Source organism: Saccopteryx bilineata, chromosome 5 (assembly GCF_036850765.1).
Source record: "Saccopteryx bilineata isolate mSacBil1 chromosome 5, mSacBil1_pri_phased_curated, whole genome shotgun sequence".
NCBI classification, from domain to species: Eukaryota; Metazoa; Chordata; class Mammalia; order Chiroptera; family Emballonuridae; genus Saccopteryx; species Saccopteryx bilineata.
Window position 1 is genome coordinate 165,100,380 of NC_089494.1, and position 27,987 is coordinate 165,128,366.

The window sequence follows — 27,987 nt, forward strand, 5'->3', positions numbered from 1 at the left end:
AGATTTATACTTCCCTTTCAATTTTGTTTGTAGATTTAATTATCATGTAAAATTTCTTTCTTGTCTAATTTCTTAAACATATTCAACATAGTTAAGAATCTCAGACATGCCCTGGCCGGTTAGCTCAGTGATAGAGCATTGGCCTGGCGTGCAGAGGTCCCGGGTTTGATTCCCGGCCAGGGCACATAGGAGAAGCGCCCATTTGCTTCTCCACCCCCCCCCCCTTCCTCTCTGTCTCTCTCTTCCCCTCCCGCAGCCAAGGCTCCATTGGAGCAAAGATGGCCCGGGCACTGGGGATGGTTCCTTGGCCTCTGCCCCAGGCGCTAGAGTGGCTCTGGTCGCAACAGAGCGACGCCCCGGAGGGGCAGAGCATCGCCCCCTGGTGGGCAAAGCATCGCCCCCTGGTGGGCGCGCCGGGTGGATCCCGGTTGGACGCATGCAAGAGTCTGTCTGTCTCTCCCCGTTTCCAGCTTCATAAAAATACAAAAAAAAAAAAAAAGCATCTCAGACAGATAACATCTACATGACCTGTGGGTCTACTCCTGGAAAGCAAGTGACATTTATTAAAGGCTGGACGTGAACATAGTAGATTCTTTATATAATGTTGTCTTTTTTCAGACCATATTTGATTTTACACTTGGCTGCGGTTATAGTGGCAGAAGCTCACTTCGATGCACTCAGAGACTGAAGTGGCTTTGTGAGAGCTGGTCTATTTTCAGTTGCTGTCTACTTTTGAGGTGCATTAAGCATTTCCTCGGGAAGCTTGTGGTACTTTCCAAAGTACCTACTCTGCTCTGCTTTAGCTTCTTGGCCACTATTTTTTTTATTTCTTGGTTGTTCACCCCTCAGCAGCTTAGCATTTAGCAAATGTTTAGAGAGCAAATTCCACACAGAATGCCAGGCTCATGTTTTGTACTTTTCTTTTCTCCAGGGTCTTTCTTGCATCCTCAAGTCTTAGCTGCATTGATTACTTTTGAATGCCCTCAAGTAGTTGGGAGTTTTGTGCATTTTATCCTGTTATTTCTCTTGTTCCTGATTTTAAAAAAATAGATCTGATATTAGCTACTGCTATATAAATGGAAGCAGAAGTTTTTATTTACTTTATTTGTATTAAATACTGATTTCTATGAAGTCAGGAGCCAACGGCTTTGTTTATGATTATGTCACCAGCTCCTGTCTTTGCTCCCACACGTGGCTCACACTTGCTCCTTTTATACACACTTGCTCACACTTTATACACAGAGTAGACTTTTCTGATTCTCTTTTTTTATGTGTGTGATTACTTTCTTGCATTTCAATGTATTATTTTTGTTCACATAATATATGTAAATATATTTAAAAGCAAGTTTAGTTACAGTCTCACAAAAAAAGCAGTTCTCTTTCCATTCATCTTTACACTCCTCCCTCCCCCCTTCCCCCCAACTATTTTCCTTTTACAGGAAAATGTGTTTCTAACTAAGATATTCACGGTGTTTTGACAAAAAAAACCATGAGCTGACCAGAGTTATGGTTGTAAATGCAGATATAAGTCAATAGATGTTAGTATCTCATTATCCACAATACATTCCAGCTGTAACATCTTATAGGAAAGTTTAATTCTGCCCTGAAACTGGGAGATTAATACACAGAAACCCAGTGTGACTGCAGCATAAAGTTATTATGCCCAAAGAAAGTTGATATCTGCACAATAGGTCTATGTTCACAGGCTGATATTTTCAAAGTGGTTAGACATGGGGATATTACATACAATCACCCTTCTAATCATCTATTATTTTTACTGTTCTAATCCCCTTAAATCTAAATCTTCTTCCATTCTGCTTGAACCTCTCAAGCAACCTGTGTTCTGTCTAAAACCTGGATTCTTGGCCCTATTTATCCTTCATGTATCATGGAACTCAGGGACTGACAATGGAATTATAATTGTCCCAGGTATAACTAAACTCCTTCACAAAAAACCCCAAAACAAGCAAAGAAAACAACTGCCATTTTAGGCTTCCATTATTTTGCAGACACTCTGACTCATGAAGGTTTCACTTAAACAATCGATTGTCTTCCACTCCATCCCAATTAGTCTAAGAAGTGTTTTTAAAGTTGCAATACAGACTCTAGGAAAACAGGAACATTGTCTTTTTAACCACTGTATCCCCAAGGCTGTGTGTAGTTATCTGTCACAGAACAAGTTTGTATGAGCAACATATAAATACTGCTTGGTTAGTGAATGAGTATAAATTGATAAAAGTTATCCATTTAATAGCATTAGCCTAATGCTTACCAAGATCCATACCAAATTTACTTTATACTTTCTTTTATTTTTATATCTTAATTTATCTCAAATTTCTGCATATTTTCTCTGGATCCCTTCCATTACTAAGCCATTATGCCCTCTTATCTCTTTAATTTCTCTCTCTCTCTCTCTCTCTCTCTCTCTCTCTCTCTCTCTGTAAACAACCCTTCATTTTATTGTTAAAATATATTGAAGCCCTGGCCGGTTGGCTCAGCGGTAGAGCGTCGGCCTAGCGTGCGGAGGACCCGGGTTCGATTCCCGGCCAGGGCACACAGGAGAAGCGCCCATTTGCTTCTCCACCCCTCCGCCGCGCTTTCCTCTCTGCCTCTCTCTTCCCCTCCCGCAGCTAAGGCTCCATTGGAGCAAAGATGGCCCCGGGTGCTGGGGATGGCTCTGTGGCCTCTGCCCCAGGCGCTAGAGTGGCTCTGGTCGCAACATGGCGACGCCCAGGATGGGCAGAGCATCGCCCCCTGGTGGGCAGAGCGTCGCCCCTGGTGGGCGTGCCGGGTGGATCCCGGTCGGGCGCATGCGGGAGTCTGTCTGACTGTCTCTCCCTGTTTCCAGCTTCAGAAAAATTAAAAAAAAAAAAAAAAAAGAAATAAAATATATTGAAAATTTTTATCTTAAAAATCAAAACCAGAATAAAATCAGGAACCCTGAGAGCCAACACTGTATCCCAGCTGTCCCCCTGTTGCTCTGTTTTCTCTATACCTTGGAAGAGATTTCTACCTATCCTAAATCCCTCCGTTTTGCTTCTGACTACATTAATTATTCAAATTTGATATGCACATCAAGTGAAAAATGTTTTGTGTTTGTATCAGTAAATTCTTGAAGAATGTGCATAGGAGTGCATCCTACGAGCATGCAATCTTAGAAGCAAGGAAGAGAGTTTAGATTAGGCAGGAATTGCTTATAGTAACAAAGTTGGAAGAGATTCCAGATTAAATCTGATAAATCAAATTGCCATGAGGTTTTAAATTCTGGCTCAGTTGACTCAGTGGAACCTGTAATTTCTGGTACCCACAGCTAAAATTAACCTGAGATGTTTGAAATGATTTGCTATAAAGTATAGAAAATGACCCAAAGACTTGGACAAGAATGATTCATTTGTAACCCATCTCTTATTCCCCAAAAAGCTCAGAATATACTTCTTTTCTAAAAACAGGGATAAGTGGCTGAGGGCCACTGCATTATCCTTGAAAAGTGGTTTACTTGCAGTTGACAAACAACCAGTTGAAATGGGTTTTATCATTTAAAAGGATTTATCGGGATTATGGTTTGCATTTAATATCAGAGAATATGTGCCAATAGAAAACAATAGGGACAAATAGTTTGACCAAACTGGGTGGGTATGTCATTAACATATCCTACTTGCCCTGGCAAGGTAGCTCAGTTTAGTAGAGCATCATCCCAATACTCTAAAGTTGCAGATTTAACCCTCAACTAGGGCACATACAGGTATCAAGCAATGAATGTATAAATAAGTGGAACAACAAATTGATGTTTCTCTGTCTCTCTCTCCCTCCTTTCCTCTAAAAGTCAATTAAAACACATACACATATACATCCTACTTGACTTTTTTCCCCTCCTACTTGATATTTATACCTCACAGCATTCGTCTGATGAGGCCTGTCTGGAAAAATGGTCATTCATTCGATTTCCAGACTGAAGTTATAATACACATCAACTTTATGAAATTAGGAAGAGTGTTATTTGGAGAAGAATACTGTAATAGTACCATCAACATTCAGGTCTTCACATCTGTGTTCATCTACCTGGGTTACTGCAAATTAAACACACAACAGTTCTATAGTTACCTAATAACATTCTATATTTTAAAAAACTAATTATGCAATCATTAAAGAGAAATATCCAGCATTTCAGGGATAAATACTCACAGACTTCAAAATAAACTGAATGCTAGGGAAAGAATAGAGCTGTAATCTGCCAGTCAGAATGTCAGATTATAGATTGAAGACAATTTTTTTTAGGTCTTTCTCATTGCAGACCCAGGAGATTCTCTGACCTACCCCATGGCCGTTCCCAGTTGAAAGAGTTTGTGAATAATATTATCAGTAAATGGAAGAACTGCCATATTTATCTTACAGACCTGTAAAACAGTAACAATTATTTTTAATTTTCAATTATAGTTGACGTTCACTATTATAAAACAAAGAATAGCTTGAAAGCAAAGTAAAAGTGAAAGCCCCTTCTTCTAAACAAAAGTAAATAAAAGCTGTAACGTAGTCCTGGAGAAACCATAAAGATCAGCATTCTCAAAAAAGTCTAGAAGAAGCAGGCCTGCTGACTTGAGTGCACCCATGTTTAACATGATCTGTTTTATAAAACAGATTTATCAATTGGTTGAATCAGTTGCGTCTGGTGTTCTGATTTTACTTTATTTATTAGAAGTCCTGACATGCAGTAAGCTGCCATTTATCTTGCCAATACTTTTGTTTTTTCTATTCCAATAAGCACGGGACCCTGAGGTGTTACTCAGATCTCTGGCTCAGTGTCATGATTAATCCAAAGGAACTTCAATGACTCAAGTCCATAAGGCATATTGGTGATCTTTCATGTTGATAAGAGGCTGGCATTATCTGGAAGGATGAAAGTGGTAGGTTTCCTAAATGCCTTGATCATAAATATGTGTTCCAGATTATGAGAAATAAATTTTATTAAAATAAAAGCTATTTTTTTTAATTCAGTGAAAGAAAGATAGCAGAGAGACAGACTCCCCCATGTGCTCTGACCAGGATCCACCCAGCAAACCTACTAGGGGACAATTCTTTGTCAATCTGGGGCATTGCTCTGTTGCTCAGCAGCCAAGCTCTTCTTAGCTCCAGACGTGGAGGCCGGGAACCATCCTCAGGATCCGGGGCCTACTCACTGCAATCAAACCATGGCTTAGGAGAGGAGGAGGGAGAGAGAGAGATAGAGAGAGAGAAGCGAGAGGGGGAGTGTTGGAGAAGCAAATGGTTGCTTCTCCTCTGTGCCCTGACTGGGAATTGAACTCAGGACATCCACATGCTGGGCCAATGCTCTACCACTGAGCCAATTGGCCAGGGAAAAATAAAAGTTCTTGCAACCTCTTATAAATTTATGAAACCTATATTCATAGGACAAGTCAAACATTTTGTTTGTAACCATTAAGAGGCTGAAATTCCAGGATTAAGGTGCCAGCATGTTATGGCTCTTAGTAAAGGTTCTTCCTGGTAATGTCCTCACATGACCCTTCTGGGCTTGTGGGCATGTGCTCACGTGTGCGTGCACACACACACACATACACACACATACATCACTTGTCTCTTCCTCTTTTATAAGGGCATTACTTCATCATCAACCCTTAATAACCTTCCAAAGGCCCATCTCCAAAATACCTTCACTTTGCAGGTCATATTTCAACATACAAATTTGCAAACGGCTAACTCTGTTTGACAAGAAATAATGCTTTTCAGGGATAAGGCTGAAATTCATTAATTCACAACAGAAAGAGGAATATGTCCACTGAAGAGAGTGATTTTTGCCTTAAACAAAATGCATGTCTGAAGAAGAAAATCAATCTATGCACACAAAAGCTATAAAACAACAAAAATCAAGTAAGACAAACACTGCTAAAGCAGAGAACTTCACATGCTTTGCTCCCAGCCCAACCCTTATGTCTATTTTGGGTTACAAGTTTCCCCACACCTGTGTGGTCTCCAATGATTGCACATCAGGATTAGTCTATTATTACCTAAGGAGAAGGTCTTTGCAGAGATCTTCAATGACAGATTCACAGTTATGGTCAGTTTTTGATGAGCTCTCCTGACCATGAGTCATATTACAAAGACATCTACACATAGGGAAGCCCACATAACATCTTAGCATACTGAACAATCACAGGATTTTCTAAAAGGCAATTCCCATCATTTATATTCACACCCACAAAATACATGCGATCACATTTTTATTGCAAAGGGGAGAATAGACTGATTTTTCTCACCAACGTTTGAGGAAGCCTTGTTATCAGTTCCCACAGTTTCAGCGTGGTTGCCTGGATACTCCTCTCCTTGACTATTATTCTGATTAAAGGGCAATTTAGAGGTTTCTTTTTTTTTTAAACTGATATAACTGATATGTCATCTAAAAATATTATCAGCCCTCCCTTGCACTGATTTGTCAAGTGGAAGATTGAACATTGCTATTTAGAGATGATATCCTTTTCAATAGGATAAAATAAGAAGTTGGTTTTCTCATTTTTCTCAGCCCCAATTAAATGTATATTTGTACTTACTGTAGTGAAACTTATATAGGATGAAATGAATTCAATGGATTTTGAAGATTGTAGGTGTGGGTGATGATGCCAGACTTCATATTTCATAATTTAAAGATAACCAACTATTACTGGGAATAAATGACAATCAGAATGGATCCCAGGGGGAAAAAATGACAAATGCCTCAAAAACCAACATTTTGGGGGGACTTTCAAAACACCTATCTCTGATCTTGTAATTAACAGCTAAGGACTTCAGAGACCCATTGTCCTGATTCAGAGCAAATTCAGGATATAAAAATTCATACCTGAAATCCGCATGTTTAAATACATAATTAATTTTTAGCTGTAATTTGCATACAATAAACAGTATGCATTTAAAGCATACAGTTTGGAACAGTGTAGTGACTGCCGGAGAGGGAGCATATGGAGGAGGATATGGGGTAAAATGGTGATGGACAAACATGCCGTGGGGGGTGAGCACACACTACACTGTGCAGAAGATGCACCGCAGAACTGTGCACCTGAAACCTGTATAATTTTGTTCACCAGTGTCATACCAATAAATTCAATTAAAAAATTAAAGTGTACAAATTTGATAAGTTAGGAGTGCACAAGTGTGAAATAATTATCAAGATCCAGAGGGAAAGATAAACATCCAAAGTTTTTTCGGGTTCCTTTGAGACCCAGCCCCCGCACTGTTCCTCACACCCCTTCCCCGGGCAGGCACTGCCTGTGTTCTGCCACTGCATCCACTGTCCCCTCTTTAGGAGATTTTCATACATGAAACAGAGTTTACACTATTTTCTGACTTCTTTTGCTCAGTCATAACTTTAACATTCTGCCCTGTTGCTTGTACTGTGAGTTCATTCCTTGTCTTTACTGAATAGCATTCATTGTAGGGACAGAACAAATCTAGCTTTTCCCTTTATCTGATTGTGCACCTTTGAGATATTTTCAGATTTCTGCTCTTACAAATAAAGTGTCTGTGGACATCCATGTTTATTGCAAGGACATATGGCTACATCATATGGTGAGTGAATGTTTAAATGTTAAAGAAATTGCCAAATGTTTTCTCCCCGTGGTGGTACAATATTTCAATCCTCTCAGTACTGTATAGAAGTACAGTGGCTCTACATCCACGTCCTTATCCACACCGGCTCTGGTCAGTCTGTTTACATATTTTAGCCATTCTCATGAGCACGTGAACTGTGGTTTTAGTTTGTATTTCCTGAATGACTAGTAACTTTTCCTTTTTTTTTTCTTCTTTCATTTATGTTGGTATTCTCTATCTTTGTTGAAGTTTTTGTTTAAATCTTTGTTTAAACAAAGGTTTAAAATTTTTTTGCCTATGTTATCTCCTAGGAATTTTATAGTTTCAGGTTTTAAAATGAGATTTTTTTTTTCAATTTTGACTTCATTTTTGTTTACTGTGAATCCTTTTATTTTTGTCTTCCATGTCTCTAATAAATATATGAAGTAGTAGATGTAATTGCTTCAATGTCTTTATATGTTAATTATTATGTGTGTGTCAGTTCTAGTTCAGTTTTGGCTAAAGGATTGTTATCCTAATTATGGGTCTTATTCTAATTTTTTTTTTGCATGCCTCTCTTTAGACTAGATCAGAGATACAAAAATGTTCCCAAAATATTAAAAATTTTATTTGAACTGTTTAACTTGCTATATAAAGTGTTCTTCACCTATTTCAGAAACTATGGTGGAAATAAAACCATTTTAGTCCTAACGTAACAGAAGAAAGTTCTGGACTTTTCAACACGCACATTTGCAGGTTGTGGGGAGCCCAGGTCTCCCACCTCAGCTTTGACATCTGCCTGGACCAGCTGGTAATGGTTAGTTTGTTTCCCATCATTAGTGATTTTGAATTGGGCTTGTTAATCAGAACGGATAGGAGGCAGGTGTGGCAGTTTCTGGGCAGTTAGTGGTACGTAATTGCTTCAGGCTATTGTTTTAAGCAGTTTCTATTTGTACATTGTTCCAAGAGCAGCTGTCAATAGGCTCAGCTAGGAATGCGTAACTATTCCTTCTAGGCTCCAATTACAAGTCTAAATTAATCATGAAAAGCATCTAGATCTGGCAATTTCAGCAAAAATGTTGATAATGAAAACAGAGTACATAATAGCTGAGCAGATGAAAAGAAAAAAATCCCCATCTTTTCAGGAATTTCAAGGATGTAACTTGACAATCAAAGGGCAACTCCTTACTGGTAAATTTTAAAACTGAAGATTTTTCATGACTCCAGTAAATCAAGACTAATATATAATTAGGATTAACAATTTCATTTTAGAAAAGCTCACTTAAATGTTTGTTTTGTATATTTCGATTTAGCAGTTTCAACAGTGGAGTAACAGTGATCATGAATGTGATGTATTTTCTAAATAAAAACAATTTAGTTACCTATGTGGAAATATTGTCAAGTGAAATTTTTAACATGAAATTATGTTCGCTCATTATTTGAGTAAAAGAGGGGGTTGATTGGTTTGTGGCTTTTGTGTATTTTAATTATGCAGATATTTTTGTCCCATGTTTGAAAAGTCACAAAGGATAACAGTTGATTATTTAGGGTGAAAGGGGAATAGTTTGAAATCTTATAGTCATCACCTTGTTTTTCAAGTAAAATATTAAAAGTGGAATAATGAGAGGCCATTTTTTTCAAAATTGTCACTTTATCACCTTTAAAAGTGAGAGCTATCTTTGTTTATCCCAGCACACCTGGCCACAAGTATGACTGATTCTGCCAAGTTGCTATCTGCATTGGGACATACGGCCATGAATGGACTCTATTATATACCCTCACAAGGCAGAATTGCCTATCAGCACTGTACAATATCAGAGATATGGGTCCTGGTGCAAGAAGCTCAGCAGGGCAGATGTGGGAGCTACAGCTGAGACATGCACATACTGACTGGTATTTGTAGAATCCAGACATCCAAGGGAAGGCCAAGCAAGGCTCTCTCTACATGGAGATAGTCCAGCTGACTATGCAGATATTTGGACCCACACAAACAGAGTCTTCCATTTTTATTGAGTTTGTTGGGGTGACATTTGTTAATAAAACTATATAGGTTTCACATGTACAATTCTATAATACTCATTTGTATATTGTAATGTGTTCATCACCCTAAGTCAAGTCTTCTTTCATCACCATTTATCGCCCTTATAGCCTCTTTTACCTCCTTCTAAACTCCTGGTAATAACCAAACTATTGGTTTTTCTTTTTGTTTTTTTTTAATCCATTCACCTTTTTCAGCCAGCCCCATAACACCCTTTGCCTATGAGAGCCGTCAGTCTGTCCTCTATGTATGAGTTTATTTCTATTTTGTTTGCTGGTTTAATTTGTTTTTTAGATTCCATATAAATGAAACCATGCAGCAGTCGTCTTTCTCTGATTGGCTTATTTTACTAAGCATAAGGCTTTCCAGGGCTATCCATACTGTCACAAAGTAAGAGTTCCTTATTTTTTAATGGCCAGGTAGAATGCTACTGTGTAAATGTAATGCTTTTTTATCCACTTATCTACTGATGTACACTTGGACTAATTTATTAAGTCTTGGCTATTGTAAATAACACTTCAATGAACAGAGAGGTACATATATTCTTTTGAATTAATGTTTTAGCTTTCTTCAAATATATTCTCAGAAGTGAAATTGGTGGGCCATAAGGCAGTTTCATTTTTAATTTTTTGAGGTAACTTTGTACTACTTTCCACAGTTACTCGACCAATCTGCTGTCCCACTAGTAGTGCCCGAGGGTTCCCTTTTCTCCACAGTCTCACCAGCACTTGCTGTTTGTTGATTTATTGATAATAGCCATTATGATAGGTGTGAGGTGATATTTCTTTGTGGTATTAATTTGCATTTTTCTGGTGATTAGTGACATTGATTCATATGTCTGTCGGCCATCTGCATATCTTCTTTGGAGAAGTGTCCAATCAGATCCTTTCTCATTTTTTAATTATATTGTTTGTCTTCTTGGTGTTGAGTTGTTAAAATTCTTTACAATTTTGGATATTAACCCCTTATCAGACATATCATTGGCAAATATGTTCTACCCTTCAATGGGTTGCCTTTTCATTTTGTTGGTCATTTCTTTTGCTGGACAAAAGGTTTTTAATTGTATATAGTCCCTTTGTTAGTTTTTTCCCTTTGTTTTCCTTGCAAAAAGAGATATATCAGAAAAAATAATGCTATCAGAAATGTCTGAGATTTTATGGCTAACATTTTCTTCTAAAACTTTTATGATTTCATGATTAACATTTAAGTCTTTAATCCATTTTAAGTTTATTCTTGTGTATGGTGTAAGTTGTCTAGTTTCCTTTTTTTTTTAAATATATCAGTCCAATTTTTCCAACACTATTTTTTTTTAATTTTTATTTATTCATTTTAGAAAGGAGGGGAGAGAGAGAGAGAGAGAGAGAGAGAGAGAGAGAGAGAGAGAGAAGTGGGGGAGGAGCAGGAAGCATCAACTCCCATATGTGCCTTGACCAGGCAAGCCCAGAGTTTCGAACCGGCGACCTCAGCATTTCCAGGTCGACGCTTTATCCACTGCGCCACCACAGGTCAGGCCTCCAACACTATTTATTGAAAAGACTGACTTTATACTATTTTAGGTTCTTGCCTCCTTTGTCAAATATGAATTGACCATAAAGGAGTAGGTGTTTTCGATACTCTCTATTCTGTTCCATTGATAAATATGCATATTCTTGTGCCAATACCATGCTGTTTTGATTACTATGGCCTTGTAATATAGTTTAATATTAGGTAGTATGATACCTCCAACTTTGATCTTCTTTCTCAAGATTGCTGAGGCTATTTGGGATATTTTATGTTCCATATACATATTTTGTAATATTTGCTCAAGATCTGTGAAACATGCCATTGGTATTTTAACAGGATTTGCACTGAATCTGTAGATTTCTTAGGGTAGAATGGGTATTTTAATGTTAATCCTCTCTATCCATGGACACAGAATACACTTTCACCTATATGTATCTTTCTCAACTTTTTTCTTTAGTATCTTATACTTTTTGGAGTATATATATTTTTTACCTTGGTTAAGTTTATTCCTCTATTTTGTTACAATAGTAATTGAGATTGCTTTATTATTTCTCTTTCCGATAGTTCATTATTGGTGTATAAAAATGCCACTAGTTTCTGTATATTAATCTTGTATCCTGCTACTGTGCCAAATTCATTTATTAGATCTATTAGTATTGTGATCTAGGAGTAATGAAAGTTTTATTTTCTCTTTCCAATTTAGTTGGCTTTTAGTTATTATTGTCTATAGCTTTCAGGAGGGAAGACTTTCAAACTCTTTTTACAAGCCAACATTATTTTTATTCCATAACCAGATAAAGACACTACAAAGAAAAATAATTATAGGCCAGTATTTCTGTTGAACATACATGCTAAAATCCTCAACAAAATATTAACAATACAGATTCAGCAATATATTAAAAAGATTATACATCATGAGCAAGTGGGATTTATAAAACCACATATCATAGCAATAGATGCAGATAAAGCATTTGATAAAATCCACAGCCATTTATGATAAAAAAAAACTCTCAGTAAACTTGGAATAAAAGAAATATACCTTAACGTAATATAGGCCATATATAACAAACCCACAGCCAACATCATACTCAAACACAGGAATAAGACAAGGATGTCTGCTTTCAGCACTCTTATTCAACATAGTACCAGAAGTCCTAGCCACAGCAATCAGATAAAGAAGAAGAACTAAAAGGCATCAAAAAAGGAAAGAAAGAAGTAAAACTGTCATTATTTGTAGATGATATGAAACTGTATATAGAAAACCCTAAAGATTCCACCAAAAAACTGCTAAAAGTAATAAATGAATTCAGTAACAGAATAAGTAACAGAATACAAAAGAAATACTTGGAAATCAGTTTCATTTTTATACACCAATAATGAACTATCAGAAATGGAAACTAAGAAAACAATCCAATTCACAACTGCTTAAAAATATAAGTAAATAAGGTACTTAGGCATAAATTTAAACAAGGATCTATAATGCCTGCACTTGGAAGATTATGAGATTCTGAAGAGAAAAAAAAATGAAGAAAACACAAATAAGTGGAGCCACTGGTGAAAACAGTATGGAAAAATTAAAAATGAAACCGGCTTTGACCCAGTAATCCCATGTCTGGGAATATGTCTAAAGAAACCCAAAAAACTATTTCAAAAAAATGTATTCACCCTTATTTCATTACAGCAGTATTTACAATAGATAATATCTGGAAACAGCCCAAGTTTTTATTATTATATAAGGGGACAAAAAAGTTGCAGTACATTTACACAATGGAATACTACTCAGCTATAGAAAGAAGAGAATCTTACCTTTTGCTACAGCATGGATGAACTGGAAGATTATTCTGCCGAGTAAAATAATCCAAGAAAGACAAGTACGTTCTCTCACTTATATATGGAAACATAAACAAAATAATTTAACAAACAAAATATAAGCAGAAGCATAGATACATGGAATAGACTGTCAGCTTTCAGAAGAGAGGGTGGTTGGGGGGATGAATGAAAAAAGATGAAGGGATTAAGCAAAATTATATATAATACATAGACACAGAAAACAGCATAGTGATAGCCAGGGGGCAAAGAGTGTTGAGGTAGATGGAAGTGGGCAAAGCAGGTAAAAATGGGTACAAAAGGAGACTTTATTTCGGTGATATGTGCCTAATGTAGCATGTAGATAACGTTCTATTGAGTTGTACAGTTGAAACCTGTATGGTTTTATGAACCACTGTCATCTCAATAAATTCAATAAAAATATATATATACTTCAATAACCCAGAAACTATGCTATCTTTTTGAGTAATGTTTAACAAAAACAATTTTTTTGATTTTCATTTGTTATATGTGAACAACATCCCAAGGTATTCTGTTAATAATTATGAGTCACTAAGTGAGACTTTATTATAATGACTCTCTCCCTTGTTCCTATCATACTTAGGATACCATGTAATATTATTTTGTTTTAAAATATTCTAGTCACTAAAGAGAGGTGTTGAAGTCTCCAACTGAAACAGCAAGTATGTCAAATTTTCCTTTCCCTTCTAACAGTGTTTGCTTCCTATATGTTGGAGCTTTCTTGTTGGCTGCATGTCTGTTTGGAAATGTGTCTTCTCAAAGACTTGACTCCTTTAGGATGATATAAAGTTACAATTTGTCCCTAGTAAACTCCCTTGTTCTAATATCTGCTTTTCTAAAATTGGTTTGGATGCTTCCACATTTTCCTAGTATTGTTATTAATATCTTTTTTCATACTTATTTTTATAAATAAATTTTTATTTTAATGGAGTGACATCAATAAATCAGGGTACATATATTCAGAGAAAACATGTCCAGGTTATCTTGTCATTCAATTTTTTTGCATACCCATCACCCAAAGAGAGATTGTCCTCCATCACCTTCTATCTAGTTTTCTTTGTACCTCTCCCCCTCCCCTTCCCCTCTCCCTCCTTCCCTCCCCCTGCCCCCCCATAACCACCACACTCTTGTCCATGTCTCTTAGTCTTGTTTTTATGTCCCACCAATGTATGAAATCCTGCAGTTCTTGTTTTTATTCTGATTTAGTTATTTCATTCTGTATAATGTTATCAGGATCCCACCATTTTGTTGTAAGTGATCTGATGTCATCATTTCTTATGGCTGAATAGTATACCATGGTGTATATGTGCCACATCTTCTTTATCTAGTCTTCTATTTTTTTTACAGTGATTAAAGCCTTTAAGCAAACTCTTGGCCAATACAGCAAGAATCCATAAAAGAGTAGTGACCTTAACATGTTCACCAAGTCCAAGTTGGCCCCAACACTATGCCAAATCCCTGAAAAATGCAACCCAACCCCAGTTCAGTCTGTTAGGAGCTGTCACAAGGAGCAGGAGTCCAGGAAAAGTCCGCATGGCACTGGAATTGTTGTTACAATTCTATACTTTGCAGCTCACATCCAAGTCCCAATGACCACTGCTTCTAGCTGGTAATGATTCAAGTAGACTGGAAAATCCATCTGCAGCATGTGTGGATATGGAGCTTCAGTTCTCCTCTGCCTGGAGAGATGAGACCAGGTTGCTTTTCCCTGGAGCTCTGTTACTGTGGCTTGGTAAAGAGAACCTTGGGATACACTAAGCTGGGTGGCAAAGGTAGATTCATAATAGAAGTTGGCAAAAGGGGGAAAGAGAGCTCTAAATTAGGAGTAGGTCCTAGCCTGAAATATGAGTGGGGCATTGAGGTAGGAGGAATAAAGGAAACACTATATATTAAACAAAGCAGCAGAAAATAGGACTATCAACACGCACAACAGAGATCTTTGAGGGAAAAATAAAAAACCTGACTATTCAGGCAAGATATAGTTAAGTGGCCCTTGTGAAAATGAGATCAGTTTACCTGCTTCTTGGAAGAAATACCCTAGGCTCGTTTACAGTGTCATAGATGGGGCTGATGGCCCTGGGCACCTTCAGCCTTCAGTGGCAAACCCCAGTATCCTGGGCAAGGTTAGGTCATAGATGGCTGGAGCAGGGCTGGAAGATACTGAACCCTCCCTTAGAGGAGTGAGGGGGAAGCCTACCTTCCAATGTCCCTGTTTCTTCACAGCAGAGGCATGTAAGCCTGGCAAGTTTTAGCTCAATGACCTTCCTTTTCACTATTGAAGCAGGACCCAGATGGCATCCTATGAGACCCCTTTGGGGCGTTGGAGCCTTTAAGGGTGTATCCTAAAAGCTGGTAGTTCCCCTGATCTCTATTGGGCTTTTTCTGCCTCTTGGTATCTTAAAGGCCTTGCTCAGAAGATCTCGCTGTGGGGTTTGAGGATCCCCATCCGCCTATATAAATCTTTTCCATATATCTGGAGCTATTTGGAAAAAGACAAAACAGTGTTATTAGCTGGATCAAATAAAGAAGGTAGTAGTTTGCAGGTGAAAAAGATTTGGTGTCTCCTGTTCATCAACATTTAAAAGAAATTTAAATTTTTTTAAGTAAAAAGCATGATATAGTAGACCTGTAGGAGTTCCAGGATATGACTACCCCCTTTTAAAATTTTTTAAAATTTACCTTAAAATATTTGCTGGGTACACTTTAATAATACCTTAACTTTAAAGATTGTAAGCATGACAAAATACAGTAAATGCTTTTGCTCCATATGCAGGAGCATTTTCAGTTTAACCAGTTTAGGAAAATCCAATGATAGAACAATGAATACAGACAATGAGCTATACATGCTTAGCAGCCTCTCCTGTTCTGACAGAGGTTACTATAAATCCAGAAAATGTATCCACTGTAACGTGGACATAGGATTGTTTGCCAAAGGAATGTATATGAGTAACATCCATTTGCCAAAGTTGTTCTGGTAGGGGTCCTTGAGGGTTAACTCCAAATGAAGGGGCAGATTGTAGTATAGGACCCCTTGGACAGGATTTCCCAATCTGCTGTGCTGCTTCCCGAGAAAGTTGAAACTGTTTACACTGGGCTGCAGCATTCTGGTGATGAATAGTATGAGACTGAATTGCTCAATCTGTCATGGTTGCTCCAAATAATTTTCTTTTGGGTAGCTTGATCAACAAGGGCATTCCTAGGCCCTGGCAGGTTGGCTCAGTGGTAGAGCATTGGCCTGGTGTGCAGGATTCCTGGGTTTGATTTCCGGCCAGAGCACACAGAAGAAGCGCCCATCTGCCTCTCCACCCCTCCCCCTCTCCTTCCTCTCTGTCTCTCTCTTCCCCTCCCACAGCCAAGGCTCCACCGGAGCAAAGCCACCCCAGGTGCTAAGGATGGCCACGTGGCCTCTGCCTCAGGTGCTAGAATGGCTCTGGTTGCAACAGAGCAACACCCCAGATGGGCAGAGCATTCCTCCCTGGTAGGCGTGCTGGGTGGATCCTGGTCGAGCGCATGCGGGAGTCTGTCTGACTGCCTCCCCATTTCCAACTTCAGAAAAATACAGAAAAGAAAAAAGAAAAAAAAAAGGGGGGGGTATTCTCTTGTGCTAAAGCTCCAGGGAGCATGGAGTGAGCTCGATTATGTCCTATGAAACATGGAGCTCTATGTTGACATACAAGTCTTTGAAGAAGGAGGAACTGCTGAAATAGTTCATCAGCATTTGTCCCTAAGACAGCAGTCTTTATAGTGGAAATACCATAAGTAAATATTTGCTGTCTGTATATAGATTAAAGGGGGAATATAGCAAATGCTGAAAAGCCATGATAATGGCATATAATTCTAGACTTTGAGCTGATTTTAAGTTGACAGTTTCAGTATAAAGTTGTCCATTGATTTGCAAGAGCGATTTGACATTCAGTGGAAGTTTCCCAGAGCTATTGTTGTTGATCCTTTGAAAAAAGGAACAACAATAATTTTGAGGCTCAAAACCTATAAGCTGTAAGGGTCACCTATGCCCCTTGATAATCCAGGAGGCAACAAGATCAAAATATGGAAGTGTATTCCATGGGTTCAATGTGCCCAAGCTGTAGCTGCTCTTTTTCATACTTTTACTTTAAACTGATAATTCTTCACATTTTTAAGCCATTATAAAAGAATATTTTAAAATAGATTTTTTGCTGATCTAAAAGTAACACTTAAAGTAAAACTCAGAAGTAACACTTAAAGTAAAACTCAGACGTATAAAGAATAAAATAAAAATCTCCAGCAACTCTCACTGTGATAACCACTGTTAATATTTTCTTGTTTATTTTTTTCCAAGTTAAGAGGAGAGGAGATAGAGAGACAGGCTCCTGCATGTGCTCTGACTAGGATCTACCTGATGACCCCTGTCTGAGGCTGATACTCTGCTCATCTAGGACCATGCTCACAACCAAGCTATCTTTAATACCTGAGGAGGAGGCTCCACAGAGCCATCCTCAGCACCTGGGCCAATGCGCTTAAACCCGTTGAGTCATGGCTGCCGGAGAGGAAGAAAGAGACAAAGAGAGAAGGGGAAGGGGTGAAGTAGCAAATGGGTGCTTCTCATCTGTACCCTGACCTGGAATCAATCCTGGGACATCCACATGCCCAGCTGATGCTCTACCACTGAGCAAACTGGCCAGGGCTACTGTTTATTTTTTATTTAAAAAGGTTTTTAATTTAATATTTTAAACATGTTTATTGAGGTATAATTGACATTAGTTTCACATGTATATTATCATGATTTTATATTTGTACATTGTGAAATGATCACCACAAAAAGAATAGTAATATCTGTCACCTTACCTAGTTACAAGATTTTTTTTTCTTATTGTAAGAACTTTTAAGATCTATTCTTCTAGTAAATATGATATATACAACACAGTAGTAACTGAAAGTTTGTGCCATTTGATCCCCTTCATTCATTTTGCCAAGTTTCCATCTCTGGCAATGACCAGTCTGTTCTAAGTATCTATGAGTTTGTTTTATTTTTATTCCATAGATAAGATCATGAAGTAAATGCCGTTTAGTCTGACCTATTTCACTTACCATAACACCATGAAGCCTGACCAGGTAGTGGCACAGTGGATAGAATAGTGGACTGGGACATGGAGGATCTAGGTTCAAAACTCTGATGTCGTCGACTTGAGCACAGACTCATCAGGCTTGAGCGCAGATTCGCTGGCTTGAGCATGGGATCATAGACATGACCCCATGGTTGCTGGCTTGGGCCCAAAGGTCATTGGCTTGAGCAAGGGGTTATTGTCTCTGCTGTAGCCCCCCTGCAAAGGCACATATGAGAACTCAATCAATGAACAACTAAGGATCTGCAATGAAGAATTGATGCTTCCCATCTCTCTCCCTTCCTGTATGTCTGTCCCTATCTGTTCCTCTCTCTGACTCACTTTCTGTCTGTGTCAAAATAATAATAATAATAAGAATACCATGAAAGTCCATCTATTGTTGTAAATGGCAAACTTTTATTTAATAATGGCCAAATTTTCATCATTTATTGATGGACACAGGTTAATACTATATTTTGGCTACTATACAAAATGGTGCAAAAACATGGGGGACATACACCTTTTTATGTTCATGTTTTTTACTTTAATCTGATAAATCCTTAGAAGTGAAGCTGCTGTATCATGTGGTAGTTCTATTTAATTGTTTTATTTAGAAAATTAAATTTAATGGAGTGACATTGATCAATAAGATTGATAGTTTTCAGGTAAATATCTCTATAGAATTCAAACTATTGATTGTGTTATGCACCCATCACCCAAAGTCAAATCACTCTCCAATACAGTATATTTGTCCCTCTTTACTACCCTGCCCATATCCCTCCCTGACAACGCCTCCTCCTGGTAACCACTGCACTTTTATCTATGTCCATGAGTCTCAGTTTTATGCCCTACCTATCTATGAAATCATATAGTACTTAACTTTTTCTGACTTACTTCTTTCACTCAATATAATGTTCTCAAGGTCCATTCATGTCATAAATTGGCAATATGTCAGCATTTCTTATGGCTAAGTATTATTCCATTAAATATATGTGCCATGTATTTTCTATCCAATCCTCTATCAAGGGACATTTGGTTGTTTTCATGTCTTGGCCACTGTGAATGCTATGATGAACATGGGGGTGCATGTGTCTTTATATACCAAGGCTTTAAAGTTTTTTGGGTAGATAGTAGAAGGATTACTGGGTCATATGGTAAGAGTATTTTTAATTTTTTTAGGAACCACCATACTTTCTTCCATATTGCTATACCAGTTTACATTCCCACCAGCAGTGAAGAATGGTTCCTTTTTCTCCACAGCCTCTCCAACACTTGCTATTACCTGTCTTGCTGATAACAGCCAATCTAACAGGTGAGGGGTGGTATCGCATTGTAGTTTTGATTTGCATTTCTTTAATTGCTAGTGAAGATGAGCATTTTTTCATATATCTGCTGACCATTTGTATGTCTTCTTGGGAAAAGTGTCTGTTCAGGTCCTGTCCCCATTTTTTAATTGATTTTTTTGCTTGTTTGCTGCTGAGATTTGTGAGTTCTTTAAATATTTTGGATAGTAACCCCTTATTGGAGCTGTTTATGGCAAATATCATCTGCCATTTTTTGCTGCCTTTTTGTTTTGTTGAAAGTTTCTTTTGCTGTGCACAAACTTTTTAGTTTGATATAGTCCCATTCATTTATTTTTGCCTTTATTTCCCTTGTCTTTGGGGTCACATTCATAAATTATTCTCTATGGCCAAGGCCCATAAGTTTAGTACCTAAGTTTTCTTCTATGTAATTTATTGTTTCAGATATTATTTAAAAATTTTAAAGAAACCTCTATGCTCTTTTCCATAGTTGTTACATCAATGGACTCTTTCACCAATAGATCAAGGGTTCCATCTTCTCCACGGTTTCACTAACACTTGTTATTTCTTATTTGTTTGATAATAGCTTCTCTAACAGGTTTGACATTATATCTTACTGTGGTAGACCTGCTTTTTCATGATTATTAGTGATGTGCGTCTTTTCATGACCTGTTGGATATCTGTATTCTGTATTTGAAAATATGTCTCTCAAGTTGCTCTGTTCAATTTTTAATCAGATTCTTTTTTGCTACTGAGTTGTATAAATTCTTTACATATTTTTTATATTAACCCCTTATCAGATATGATTTGTAAATATTTTATTCTACTCAGTAGGTTGCCTTTTTATTTACTTGATTATTTCCCTTGCTGTGCTGAATTTTTTTATTTCAATGTAGTTCCATTTGTGAATTTTTGCTTTTGTTGATTTTGGTGTCAGATTTAAAAATAAATCATCACCTAAGACCTGTGTCAATGAGCTTACCAATTATGGGGGTTTTTTTTCTAGGAATTTTATGGTTTTAGGTACTACATTTAAGCTTTTAAACCATTTTGAGTTGATTTTGTGTCTGGTATAAGGTAGTGGTCTAGTTTCATTCTTTTGCACTTGACTATACAGTTTTCCCAACACCATTTATTGAAGAGACTGTCCCTTTCTCCATTATATATTCTTGACTTCTTTGTTGTAAATTAATTGACTATACAGTTGTGGGTTTATTTTTAGGTTCTCAAATCTATTCCATTGATATATGTATGTTTTATGCCAGCACCATACTGTTTTGATTGTTAAAACCTTTAGTATGGTTTAATCAAGAAGTGTTATTCAGCCGTGGCTGGTTGGCTCAGTAGTAGAGCATTGGCCCAGCATGTAGATGTCCCAGGTTCAATTCCCAACCAGGACACACAGGAGAGGCGCCCATCTGCTTCTCCACCCTTCCTCCTCTCCTTTCTTTCTGTCTCTCTCTTCCTCTCCTGCAGCCAAGGCTCCATTGGAGCAAAGTTGGCCCAAGTGCTGAGAATGGCTCCATGGCCTCTGCCTCAGGCACCAGAATGTCTCTGGTTGCAATGGAGCAATGCCTCAGATGGGCAGAGCATCACCCCCTAGTGGGCTTGCCGGGTGGATCCCGGTCAGGCACATCATGCAGGAATTTGTCTTTCTGCCTCCCTACTTCTCACTTCAGGAAAAAAAAAGACATGTTATTCCTCCAGTTTTCTTCTTCTTCCTAAAGATTGCTTTGGTTATTTGGGGTCTTTTGTGGTTCCTTATTTATTTTAGGAATTTGTACTATTTCTGTGAAAATGCCATTGAAATTTTGATAGCAACTGCATTTGATCTATAGATTGCTTTGGGTAGTATAGACATTTTTCCAATATTAATTATTCAGTCCATGAGTACAGAATATCTTTCAAATTTTTGTGTTTCCTTCAATTTATCATTTTTTAGTTTTGTGTGTATCTTTCATATTCTTGATTAAATTCTTCAGTATTATAATCACTTTTATGACTATATTTGGTTTCTTGTTGACACAACATAGTTGGGTCTGGTCTTCTTGTTCTCCTCTACAATTTCTGTCTTTTGACAAGTGTGATTAGATCATATTGAAGAAAAAGAAAATAAAGGTAGTTATCATAGCTTCTTGTGTAGTAGGCATATATAGATTCCCACTTCTCTACTACTCTATGACTAAATCTCTCCCTAACATTCAAAAGTGATTCTTAATGTAAAACACATAGAGCCACTTGGAATCCATACAAGGTGACTGAAGGAGACCAAAGAACTGCTGTCTGACCTTTCTAGGTCTTTTCTAGGTCTAATAAGAGTCTACTGGAAAACCTAATGAATTCCCGGGATTCATTATATTTGTTTGACTTTTCCTTCAGCAAGAATCTGACAAACAGGGAGGCATTTTTCAAATTGAACTCTCTAGAACAGTGGTTATTAAATACTGATCTGCCAGAAATTTCATGCCAGTCTGAAAAAGAGTTAACCAGCATGATGATGTGTGAAGATTATACAGTTTGTTATCATTGGGTCTATAATCTTATACAACATCAGTGTGGTTAATTCTTTTGTGGACTGGCATAAATTTCTGGCAGACTGGCATAGGTCTGACAACCAGTGGTTTAAAACAACTGTTCTAGACTACAGTGAATTTCAGAATTATTGGTGATTTGTTCATTTATGCCAAACAGTCCACTTCAAACAAATTTAGTTTCTAACAACAAATAACATAATACAGAAAATGAATTTTTTAAAAAATTGTGGGCTATGAAACTATTGTGTATGTTACTGTCATAGTGGTTGCAGGACTATGCATTTGTCAAAGATTATGGAAACTTAGAGCACAAAGAGTTCTTCCAATGTGAAAATTAAAAGCAAATACCTCAGAAGGTTGGGGAATCCCAAGATGATATGCAGACTAGGTCGAAAGCATCTATAAATGTATTTCAGTTTGATGAAACAACCTCACTGAAAGGGGTGGGGAAAAGGTAATGACTTAAGTAACTTTGGAAATGAGTGGTATCTATAAAATGAAAGGCAAGGGTACTGTACATATGCTATGTGATTTAGTAGTTCAAGTCATTTATACAGCATGTGTATTAAGAACTCTGAAGCCACCATTTACATATACTATAAATGAGCAGTTAAGTAAGTGGATGGTGGATGCAGAGGGCCATGTTTCTGACTGTAGAGCGGGAGGTTACATACAAACAAAGGGAGAACACCTGAATGATCCATGTGGTATTTAATCTGAGTTGGAGACATAAGTATAAACTAGTATGTTACTTCATATAGACACAAAATAATACATATAAAATAATTATATACTGAGCGAAATAAGTAAATCAGAAAAAACTAAGAACTATATGATTCCATACATAGGTGGAACATAAAAATGAGATTCAGAGACATGGACAAGAGTGTGGGGGTTACGGGGAGGGGGGAAGGAGAGGGAGGGGGTTGGGGGAGGGGAGGGGCACAAAGAAAACCAGTTAGAAGGTGACGGAACACAATTAGACTTTGGGTGATGGGAATGCAGCATAATCAAATGTCAAAATAACCTAGAGATGTTTTCTCTGAACATATGTACCCTGATTTATCAATGTCACCCCATTAAAATTAATAAAAAAATAATTACAGATATTTGTATGTATTAGAATGCACATATATCCTTACTTTGTCAGCTGACAAGATGTGGAAGTAGCAATGTTTCAGTGGAATGAGCATACCAAGTGCCCAGACCTTGATTTCTAAAACAACTCTCTAATTAAAGAATTCAGGCATTCTTAGAGAAATGGTTGACCTAGGACTATAGAAGAGGGTGTATAGGATGAACCTGGAGCATCTTGTAATGCCAGAAATAAAGTGCTCAGAGCTAAAAACAAATTACAATATGCCAAAGGAAAACAGAGACTAATTGAGAAATCTCTCATTGTTTAATACTGATACAATCTGAGCAACAAAATAGAATAGCATTATATTATAATACAAAAGATAACATAAATATCCATGAGTTCATACTGACTCAAGTTAGTGACTATATAAATGTAGAAATAGGCAAGTATATGCAAAATTTGAAATACTTTATGTAGCTGTTCCACCTTGAAGGAGGTAGAATGTAATGCTATATCCCTTAAGTGTGAGCTGCTCTTATTAACATTATTTGAAAAAATAGAATATTGAAAGGTAGAGGGAGAAAGCTAAGAACTATGATTACACACATAGGTGAGATATAAAACCGAGACTCATGGACACAGATACCAGTGAAATGGTTAGCAGGGGAGGGGGATGTAGGGGAGAGAATGGGGTAAAAGTAGTAAAGAGGGACAAATACATGGTGACAGAAAATGATTGACTTTGGTTGATGAGTGTGCAACATAATCAACAGTTCAAATGTTATAGATATGTTTATCTGAAACCAATATATTCTTATTGATCAATATCACCCCATTAAATTTAATTTTCTAAATAAAATTTATTAAAAAAAGAAAGGTGGGGGAAAAGAATAATTTACAATAAAGAATTCTGATAAAAACTAAATTCAACCAGGAGATCAAGGTTAATACCAACAGTGATAAGTCACGTTGACAATATGTATCCTTGATATGTTGTGACAAAAATGGCACTTTCTCTGTGGTTTTCCTCCCCAAAGTCTTTAACCAAGTGTCATTATGAGAAAGACATTGAAAAAGTACCATGAGAATGACAGTCGGCAAAATACTTGATCAGCCTCTTCAAAACTGTTAGCCACCAAAGCCCAGGATAGTAAGGAACTGTCACACCCAAGAGCAGACTAAAAGACATGACAACTACATAAATGTAAGGTAGTGATGTAGGAATACTGGATCAAAAAAAATAAATAAAGACATAAGGAAAAACTTTCTAATACTACAGGTATTAGAAAGAATAATAAGGATGACGTCAGAGTAATGGCGAGGTAGGAAGCGATACCGATAAATCTCCCCCAAAACTCAACAAGATCTTCAACCAGAAACAGAAAAACCTATACTTGGAGCTTCCAGATGCTTCGCAATACACCCAAAGGTATGATTGAGTGAAAAATTGGCTAAATATATAACCAAACCCCGAAGGAAATAGGGAGCAAGAAATGCTCCACCTTCCTCACTAACCTAAACAGGGCGGCTTTCTCTGGTAACTGTGAATATAGAAACTGAGGCGGGCAAAGGGGGTGAATAGATCCAGGCCGCCGCGGCACAAACGGCCGAACCAGGCTGTGGCACGGAGATCCAAGCCGAGGAAAATCTGATCCTGTGGCAACCCGGGCAATACAAGCTAACAGACGCGCCAAACCCAAACAAAGAAAGACAAGCGGAGCGGCCATTTTAGCCAGTCTCCTGGTCGGTGCACAGTTAGTGGGCGAGAATTTCTTCCTAGGCCCCGAGAGTGGGTGCCCGTGTTGCCCCACGGAGAGGCAGGGTCAGAGGCCTTTCTGTGGGCCAAGGGCAGAGTCTCTGGGCAGCCCCAGCGCCCTGGGAAAGCCACGCACGGGAGGGAGTGAGAACTAATTCCAACGGTGGAGATTTTCCATGCTGGAGGGTATTTCACTCAGAGGGAAACGCGGCCAGCCTCATATCCTGGTGTGCGCGCGCAGATAGGAAGTGAGCGATTCCTCCGAGTGCCTCGGCAGTGCGCGCCCGTGTTATCGCACAGAGGGGCAGAGTCAGGGGCCTTTGTGTGGGACAAAGCGGAATCTCGGGCCGCCCCAGCGCCTTGCAAAAGCCGCGCACGGGGACGGAGCGAGAGCCAATTTCAACGCTGCAACTTTTCCCTGTGGTTGGGGGTTTCACTCAGAGCGTGAGACTGCTGGCCAGATATCCTGGTCACAGACAGTGAGTGAGAGTTTCCTCCAAGCGCCCAGGAAGTGGGCGCCCGCTTGTGTTACCGGACAGAGTGGCAGAGCCAGAGGTCTTTGAGTGGGCGGAAAGCCCGCCTGATTATGCTAGCAGCTCTGACTGACTGAGCCTTACCCAGAGCCCTGTGTTGAGTGGAAATAGAGTGGGGAGTTGCCAGCTCTTTGAGCCTCTTACTATCCAGGCAGAGGCAGCAGCAACCCCATAGCTGGATTATCAGGCTACTAATTGAGGAAGGAAAGACTAGGAGAAAGGCTCCAGGAACACGGACTCTCTCACTGTCAGAGCCTATACATGCTACTGAGCTTTGACTGCCAACGAGACTAAAGCACAATACATGACATTGCCATAGAGACTTATCAACTGCAAACCTCTACCTGAGCGTGCCAAAGGGGCAGAACCCGGGGTACAGAGTCACCGACCAGGAAGAGGGAGAGAAAAGAAAAAGCAAGAAGATAACCTCTCAAAATCAAGAATAATCTGCAGACTTTATAACTTATCCCATTTTATTATATTTGTTCATTTGTTTCTCTTATCTTCATTCTTGATACTTTTTTTTCCTCCTCCAATTTGGCCGATTAACTCTCTACCGGTCTTACTCTCTCCTCTCCTTGAACTACACTACCCATAAGTGTTACATCTCCCATTATCATTTCTCTTCTCTTCCTTTCTCTCTATGAGGGTTGCACTCCAAAACCCTTAACTCTCTCTCATTCTCTTTCTCCTTTCTTTTTTCTTCTTTTAGTGGTTCCCTCTTTTTTTCTCTCTCTCTCTTTCTTTTCTCCCTCTATATTAGTTTCTTCCTTTCTCCTTTAAATCTCCTCTCATTCAAACCTCAATAACAAACAAATTATCTTATCTGGGACTCAAACCTATGTTTGTGGCATTTTGGGGGGTTTTTACTTCACCTTTTTAACTCACTAGCAGTGCTCCCATCCCTGGCTCTCCAGATTATCTAGTTCTTGTTCCACTAAATACAATAGTAATTTTTTAATTTGTCCCCCCATTTTTCCGTTTTCCTCTTATTCCTCTCATCATAACTCTTAGACAACCAACACCTAAAAGCAAATCATTTTATTCTTGACACAAATTTTTTCCTTATTTGCTTTTTGTGGGTCCATACGCTCTTTTTTTTTCTTTTTTCTTTTTTCTTTTTTTCCTTTTTTTTTCTTTTTCTTTTTTTGCCCCTTTATTACTTTTCCCCAATTCAGGCCCTCCATCACAGGCATTGTTTGTTATAATTCACAGTCCACCACAAGATTTTCTCAAGAAAGAGGGGAGAGGAGAGGAGAGGAAAAAAGGAGGGGGGGAATAATTTCCTTTTTTTTAAAATTTTTATTTTATTTTATTTTTCTTTATTTCATTATTAATTTTTTTTTAAAAAACAACTTTTTGATTTTTTATTTTTTATTTTTTTTATTTTTTTAACTTTTTATTATTTATTAAATCTCATTAATACTATCAACAAAACCACCCTCAGATGCCATTAAGGAAGAGAAAATCGAATATCATGGATACAAAAGAAAGAGAGGTAACACAGCTAGATGAGGAAAAATCTATAGAGAAAAAATTTAATATATTGGAAACCTTGGAGTTAAATGACAGAGAATTCAAGATAGAAATCCTAAAAATCCTCCGAGATATACAAGAAAACACAGAAAGGCAATTTAGGGAGCTCAGAACACAACTCAATGAACACAAAGAATATATGTCCAAGGAAATTGAAACTATAAAAACAAATCAAACAGAGATGAAAAACTCAATTCACGAGTTGAAAAACGAAGTAACAAGCTTAGCTAATAGAACAGGTCAGATAGAAGAGAGGATTAGTGAAATAGAAGACAAGGAACTTGAGGCACAACAGAGAGAAGAAGAAAGAGACTCAAAAATTTAAAAAAATGAGATAGCCCTACAAGAATTATCTGACTCCATCAAAAAGAATAACATAAGAATAATAGGTATATCAGAGGGAGAAGAGAGAGAAAATGGAATGGAGAACATACTCAAACAAATAAGAGATGAGAACTTCCCAAGCCTGTGGAAAGAACTAAAGCCTCAAGTTCAAGAAGCAAACAGAACTCCAAGTTTTCTTAACCCCAACAAACCTACTCCAAGGCATATCATAATGAAATTGACACAAACCAACAGCAAAGAAAAAATTCTCAAGGCAGCCAGGGGAAAGAAGAATACAACATATAAAGGAAGGCCCATTAGATTATCATCAGATTTCTCAGCAGAAACTCTACAAGCTAGAAGAGAGTGGACCCCAATATTTAAAGTCTGAAAGGACTTTAAATAAAGAGAGGAACTTTCAGCCACGAATACTATACCCATCAAAGCTATCCTTCAAATACGAAGGAGAAATAAAAACATTCACAGATACAGAAAAGATGAGGGAATTTATCATCAGAAAACCCCCACTCCAGGAATTACTAAAAGGGGGTTCTCCAATCAGATACAAAGAACAAAAAAAACAGAGCCACAAGTAAAAGCTCCAAGAAGAACACAATAAAACCAAATTTAAACTGTGACAACAACAAAAAGAAAGAGGGGGAGAAGATGGAGATTAACAGTAGCAAAGGACGATGGAGTGCAAAAGTACTCACAAAATAGTTTGCTACAATGAACAGGGTAGGGACCCTTTTCATTACTCAAAGGTAACCACCATTGAAAAAACCACCACAGAAGCACATGAGATAAAAAAGATAGCAACAGAGGAAAGATGTATGGAATACAACCAAATAAAAACAAAAGATAGAAAAACGAAAGAGAA